The sequence below is a fragment of the Poecilia latipinna genome, unplaced genomic scaffold (genome assembly GCF_001443285.1).
Source record: "Poecilia latipinna isolate Pla-1442-1.1 unplaced genomic scaffold, P_latipinna-1.0 Scaffold2057, whole genome shotgun sequence".
Classification (NCBI taxonomy): domain Eukaryota; kingdom Metazoa; phylum Chordata; class Actinopteri; order Cyprinodontiformes; family Poeciliidae; genus Poecilia; species Poecilia latipinna.
In genome coordinates this window covers 71,998-79,612 of record NW_015114673.1, presented here as the reverse complement: position 1 = coordinate 79,612, position 7,615 = coordinate 71,998, and the positions used below count along the sequence as shown (strand labels likewise).

The following is a 7,615-nucleotide window of genomic DNA, read 5'->3' as shown; positions in this document are numbered from 1 at the left end:
ACACACACACGCAGACACACACGCAGACACACACGCGCACACACACACACACGCATGCACACACACACACACGCAGACACACACGCAGACACACACGCGCACACACACACACACATACACACACACACACACACACACCAAAGTTCTTCTGGAGATTTGAAAATCATGACCACTGATTTATCTGCACTTAAAGTTTAGAAGAAACTTTACAAACGTAAAGAAAAATGCAACTTACTTTATTTTGGCTGCATTGGACGTTAAATAAACGTAACTGTGCAACATTTTACTCCACTGCAGTCGTATCTGTCAGCAGTTTAACAGCAAAGCCTCAGGCAGCATGAGGGGGCTGTTTGGACCCACTGTTTGGATCAGAACCAGAACAAGTGCAGGTGAGATGGACGTTAGCGCTGCTGGGCTGGGTGCTGACTGCAATCCTTTTCTCTGCAGTTTCTTCCAAAAACTGTCCAAAAAACATCACAACGTGAGAATTCATGAAGAGAAATAAAAACTTTAACATTTTTTGCCAAATAAAAATGTAGCCCCATTCCTCTGAGACCCCAAAATATAAGATTTGACAAATTTCCCCCAAAAGTCTCATTACTGCTTGTGATTCAATGACAATTCAACTCCAGATGTTCTTCAGCCCCACAAGCAAAAATATGAACAAAAAGATAAAATTTTAGAATTTTATTCAGTATTAAATAATAATTACATTCGTTTAGCCCAAATGTTGCCTCACACCTTCTGGTTTTAGTTTTTGCAGCAGTTTCCTCAGGGCTGCTGGACAGGTCCTTCGGTCTTTTGCTCGTTTTGTGTTTGCTACGTTAGATTGCAGAGCAAAGCAGCTTGATGAATATGTCGTCTTCAGCAAGCAGCTGAAACACTGAGGTCCTTTTTGACCCATAATAAATGGAATATTAACCAACATATTTGATGACTTCGGTGGTGGTGTAACAGGTCCCAGGACGAAGACTGAGGACAAAACTGGATTCAGCGATTAAAACCGAATCGTCTCATTTATTTAACCAACAAACCTTTTACAGTGCACAATATTAATGCTTCACATCACCTTTGTTTCATAGACCTTGTTCACAAGTAATAATTAATTTCACACATTACCCTTTTTCACATTATCATCTTTCACTTACATGAAGATAACCAAGGCACAGTGTATTAAACAGGATAAATCTTTCCTGCATTCAGCTGCATATTAACATCTAAAGAATTTAACTTAGCATTGTTCCAACTTTAACCTCTGAATTCATGAACAAAGAATAGTTTCTCTACCTTTAACGTCAACTGGACTCACTTTACTTTCAGGCTCTAAACTACTTTATGAGTCACCAAGCAACATAAATGTACATTATTCAAACAAAAGCAGAATAAAAATCCTAAAACCCGGAGTTGGTAAGACTTTTAATCACCTGACTTCCCCAGCGCGGGTTGGCGTCCCGCCGATCTGGGCCTCATAAAACTGTTAGCAGAAAGGTGCACAGAACCAGCGCCATCTGCTGGTCAAATAAGAGATCCTACAGAGTAGTTCTAGTGAGTTTTTACCATGCACTGACCTGGAGAATAGTGAAACAGGACTCGGCAATGACAACCTAAACCTGCTTTTAGCATCCAGGCTACATCTGAGGCAAACAGGAAGTCCGCCGCAGAACCAACCCGGAAGCAACGCCCCCCAAACAAAGGTTCCCCTTCGCCACTTCTGCTCCCATCTCACATAGGTTATACCATGACATGTTTAGGTGCACAACAATGGCACTCGACAGATTTAATGTTTGTTATTGGTTCTCAATTAGCAACTGTATGACATTTTTATGACTTTTAATTTATTGTTTACGGGATAAAGCAGTTTGAACTGCTTTGTTGCTGAAATGTTTTATGCACACAAAACACAAAGGGTGAAAAATTTCAAAACCCAGTAAAGAAAAATCCCAAAAGCCTGAACCTTTAACCAGGTGGTTCTGGAGTTCTGGTCCAATTGAAACAGAAGACAAATACACACACTCTGCAAGACTGTGTTTATTAAAATATTTGAAATTCATCTATGATTTTCCTTTTATTACATAACTTTGCACCATCCTGTGTTGGTCTAATCTCAGTGCAACAGACTGGATTTTTTGGGTTGGATGTGATAAAAGCTCTGTAGAATCAGAACATCTCAAACTGTAGCTGCAGGTTAAATTGTTGCATTTTGTAACAAATAAGGTTCAGTTTTAGATCCTTGTTTTTTCTAGATGTGCTGAGCAAGAGCACCACTGCTTGGTTTATGAATTCAGTTTCAGATTTTACAACCACAGAAGCTACAACATATTTTTAGTTGAGACAAGATACATTTTCAGAGAAAAGCTTAAAAACAATAAAAACTTTCATTTTCATGTCAAAACAAACTGAGGCAAAAAAGAGTTAAAAACAAAAAATGATTTGGTCTGTTTTTGATTTTTGTCACTCTTTGAAACATTTAGCTAGGAGAAAAAACCTTTTAGGGGTAAATACTTTTCTCAGCTTTGCTTACAGTCAGACCACTTGCATGTTGTTGGCAAAATCGGCAGCAGAGTAGATGGAGGACGGGCCTAATGAGCAGAAAACAAAACCACATTAATACTGAAGCCTCGTGTTCCCCAACTGCATCTGACACTCTGCTCTTCAGTCAATAGCAAGCGATCAATACCTGGACCAGCGTTTTCAGATCAGGCCAAGCATAAATCATTCATGTCATGGCTGAGTTATTGACCTTACAGGAGAAAAACAAAAACACACAAACTCATGGAAAACATGATATAGGGAGAAATATGTTTCCACCGTTCAGAGCCCTGTCTCCTCTCCTCACTCTCCCTCCACAGAAAAACGAGATAATTTGCATTTCCCTGGGGGACGGTCCCACTGGGCTCCGACTACGTTACATGTATACAGAAATGTTTCTTCATTGCACATCTAATCACTCAACAGATAAGGCTGGGGCGTTCTCTGAAGGGGGAAACGGAGACGCACAAAAAAGTTAATGAGGTTTTTCCTGTCCTAGACCTCCAGAGGCAGGGGTCCACTTAGCAGCTCTGTCATTAGACGCGAATTAAACTGGGACTGTTGTTTTGCTGCGCTATCACTTTTTATGCTTTAATTGCATAACCAAACTGTTCTGCAAAAAACAGAGGAAGCTGAGGATGCTGCAGCGTCGATGCAGAGGAACAGAGATCACTGCTACGTTGTTGTTTCCTGTTTTACACAAAACTAATTTATGCACACAAACCACTGCTGCCGATTATTTGTTGCATAATTTGAAAGTGGAGCAGACAAGGAGTCAGACACACAGGAGAAGCAAGAACCCTTTAGCAAGCCACAAACTGAGTTCTAATAATATTTTAAATCGCCTCCTCTCTGCAATCCATCATGAAGATAGCGATCTCTCTCTGTCCCTCCCTGCTGCAATAGACTTGCAGACATCTCACACAAAGTCACCTGCATACAGATTTATGCACACAGAAACACAGGAATCCTTGGAAATGCAACTTTAGTCTCAAAACAATGCAGATTTCATGTTTTGATCAGATAAAACTAGTGGTTCAAATTTAAATCTAGTTTATTACAGGGTATGTAATTATTTAATCACATTTTAATTGTCAAAATAAGCAACTTTTTCAATTAGAAAAAAGATTTTTACTGTTAGGTTTCTGAATAAATAGACATATGAGATCAAAAACAAAGACATTTCAAGTTTTTAATCTGTTCTTCAACCATCAAATTGGTGCAAATTCAGCTTTCCAGAGTTTCAGGAACACTTTAGCATTAGGGACGGATGTGCTGCTAGCTTGTTTAGCTTTGAGATGTTATTTTAGGCTAGCATAGCTTCGCTGATAGGCTATAGCTGCTTTTAGCATAACTTGAACACAACGGTGTTTCCCAGCGTCCAATCAGATCGATTTATAAGCAGAAATTAACGTCCAGTGGACCAGAGGAAGCAGCTTCCTCGCCCATCGTTGCTGCTAGCGGACGGTCCTTGTGTGTCAGATTTACGGATGTCCTGGAAACGAGTGAATACAAAGGTTCCGGCCAGAGCCATTGTTGGCCAACAAACCATTTAGTTTAACACATTAAAATCTATTTATTTAATTATTAATACGTTAAAGTTCTGATCTTACAAGAAATACACTTTAAAGCACTAAAATCTTCTCACTTTGTGACATCACAACCACCAACAGAAACACAGTGAAATGGGTTTATAATGAGTCCAAAATTTGCTCATTAATAGAGATTGAAGTTCATATGACAGAATGCCAAGCCTCAAATGTTTTCATCAAATAAAAATCTAGAAAATTAATCCTTTATTCTGATACCAAAACCCAAATTCAGTGCAGCTGTTCTGGCTCTGGCCTCAGACTAAACATTTAGAGAACGTCCATCATCAACCCAGCAGTGTGGACTCAGAGGGCCTGAATACAAATGCATGCCACACTTTTCACATTTTAATTTGTAAAGATATTGGTAAGGACATAAAATGTCTGATACTTCCTGAAGGCTGTGAATATGAGCAGTGCAGAGCTGGAAGCAGAATCCGGTCACGGTGAGATTCAAACAGAACCTGACCTGCTTCTGTTTTCCCTCCAGCCAGAAGAAGACGCTGGTTAACGGAAGAACTCTCACATTAATACTATCTGTGAAAAAGTCTTACCTGAAGTCCCCCACTGGAAGAAAATACTGTTGTTTTATATAAACGTCAAACACAGAGTGAAGCAATAATCGACGGAGACAGAAATAAGATGAGAGAAGGATAAACTCGTCAGCCTTCTTTACTCTTGCAAAACAATTTAATCTGCAGACTTTGGAACGTGTAGGACAAGCTACAGAAATTCAATATGCTTACTGTTATTATTGAGTTTGACAGTATAATTTTGTGCCTGCAGAGCTCAGTGAGCTGCATGTGACTGATGGGAGCAGAAAGGCCCGGGTCCGGGGAACACGCCCAGAAACTCAGATCCACACAAATCCCACTGAAAATATGTCACAATGAAAAATGGCACCATTTCTTTTCATCTGTATGTTTTTATTTTCTTCCTTCTGTTGTGTTGGAGATTAATGCTTCTTTGTCCACATTTTTTTCCTTTGATATACAGAACAGATGAAAGCATCCTTTATTTTTATGCTGCCACCTTGACTGAGCGATGCTGTGTTTAAAAGCATGTTCATATTTTCATTTGCTCCTGTTTGGAGAGATTATTTTCAACTCTGGGGAACAAAAAGCGCGGCGTGTAATCTGTGAGAGCATTAAGCATCCAAACGCAGCCCTCACAGCGCAGCCTTCCTTGCTGGCACCAAACCTTTCTAATTGAACCTGAGATATCAGGATGGGTGGTTCTGATGCCAGGTGCATACTAAAAATAGTCTTCTCTCATTGGGCCCTCTCCTAGGGATGCCATTTTGTCATGCATTATGCATATATGCAAATATGAGACAAGAAAATGGATTACCTGAAAGGGCACCTGTGGTTTCCAGCTCAGAGATATATGCAGTGTGGGAAATGAAGCGAACTGAGCTATCGTTTAGCCATTACACAGCTGTACAGCAAAACGGAGAAACACTTTCTGAGACAGTCAGCGTTTCAAACCTGAGCGATGGCTGATAAATGGGAAGTGAATCACTGGAAGGTAAATAGGCAGGTAGATGGAGAACCCTATCATCTTCTTCTTGGTTGTTTACATGATGATTAGCGAATTTCCCTTGAGATTTAAAGTGAAGCTGCGGCGCAGCATCAATCCCTCCTCTTTACTCGACAGCTCAGAGAATCGCTCAGAGAAAATGCCAGTAATGACTCTGATCATAAATGCATCAGTTTAAACTGCACACTTACAGTAACACGTCTGGAAATTATGATTAGTTTTTATTTTTCTGGTGTTCTTCTGTAGGAATATTTTGGAAATAAGCCATTTGTGCCCTTAATATGAATATTATAAACCTAAAACTTATCCAACTTTATAAGAACCTGCTCTGTACAGTAGGCACACTTCCACTAATATGCTAATAGTGAAGCTAAGTCAAATAGCGCTTATGCTAATGTTTAGCACAATTAGCTTCCTCTAAATTAAGTTTTCAAGATTAATTCTAAAATTAATTTATCTAGGTGTCTTGTAAACTTTCAGTTGAATAAAGTTACATCTGTGCTGAAGTTTTAGCCACCAGCTGTTAAGAAGTAATGACATTTATATTCATGCTCTTATTTTGGAGGGAGTGAAGTCCGTTTATGCAACATTTCCATTTCCTCTCCTCACATTCTTTTTCTTTTTTCTCAATAACTTTATTTCAAACAGGAACAAACAAAATATGGAGAGTAAAGAGCAAAATAAACAAATATAATTTCTAAAGGAATTATAAAACATTTAAATTATAAAGATTAAATTGGTGCATTAGGGTTTTGGTTTTCAAGGCCGGATATAATCCGACTTGAATTTAGTGCTTTAGTACTAGCTGTTGATGTAGCTTTAGCATTAGCTTCTGCTAAACACCATGGTGGTGTAGCTTTAGCATTAGCTTCTGCTAAATGCCGTGGTGGTGAAGCTTTAGCATTAGCTTCTGCTAAATGCCATGGTGGTGTAGCTTTAGCATTAGCTTCTGCTAAATGCCATGGTGGTGTAGCGCATTAGCAGAACTTGTTTATGATTAGCACTTCAGGGTTAGCACACTTACTTTAGTTAGCGTTGCTTATCACTTTTTTACATTTAAAGACCCACAATTTGATTTCTATTTTTAAATATTAGTCAAAATAAAACTGCAAGACTTTCCAAAAAGGAACTACTGAGGCTTTCTTCACAAAACACAACCACTCTCTAAATGACTTGTTCTTCACAAACCTGCATCTTATTAAACTGATCTAAACTCCCCACAACATGACTGATGTCTAATTAACATAAAGCTATGATGTAATTTATTTTTGGATATTTCAGTTTTATGGAAATGTTGCGTATTCATCCTTCAAGATTTTTGCATTTTGTAAACTTCAGCCAAGCCATCATCACCATCATTTATATAAAGCACTTATCCTTCAGTTAATCAACATTTTACTAATTAAATCAAAAACTCTTCAAATGTAACTGCAGCAATCTCTGTCAGAAATCTCTGACAGAGATTTCTGACAAACGTATCAGTTTGTCTAACACAAACGTATTAGTTTTCTGACTCGCATGTATGAATTATTCGAGCCTCTGCCTTCATCTTGCCCAGTGAAAGCCGAGCTCTGCTGATGCAGCAGCAGCAGCAGCAGCAGCAGCGTTCCTGTACGTCTCCATAATCCATCTCTCTATGAATTCCTCCACTTCCTGGAACCGGCTCATGTAAATCCTCCCTCTGCAGCATCACCGCCGTGCTGCTGCAGCATCACCGCGCACCGCCGTGCTGCTGCAGCATCACCGCCGTGCTGCTGCAGCTGCTGCTGCATGCAACGGAAACACATGGATAAATGTTTAACAGAAATGAGTCAGAATATCGTCACTGTGTGTCAAACATCTGCGCTGCATCATTCAGGTTATTTGGACGATTCCTGTGAACCTCTGTAACCCAGCTGTATTTTATTTGTTTGTTCTGTGTTATTTGCTTTTCTGTATTGTTTGTATCTTATGGGTAG

The 7,615-nt window shown here is 39.3% G+C and overlaps 1 long non-coding RNA gene across 1 annotated transcript in view; it reads right to left on the bottom strand.

Moving 5' to 3' along the window:
* LOC106935989 (uncharacterized) overlaps nucleotides 1-1,668 on the bottom strand; it is a 6,220-nt gene extending 4,552 nt beyond the window's left edge. The window contains exons 1-2 of the long non-coding RNA XR_001422029.1: nucleotides 1,569-1,668; nucleotides 236-460 (exon numbers count right to left, since the gene is read on the bottom strand). This is a non-coding gene — a long non-coding RNA (uncharacterized LOC106935989). The remainder of the gene's footprint in view (nucleotides 1-235; nucleotides 461-1,568) is intronic.
* Nucleotides 1,669-7,615: the final 5,947 nt, after the last annotated feature.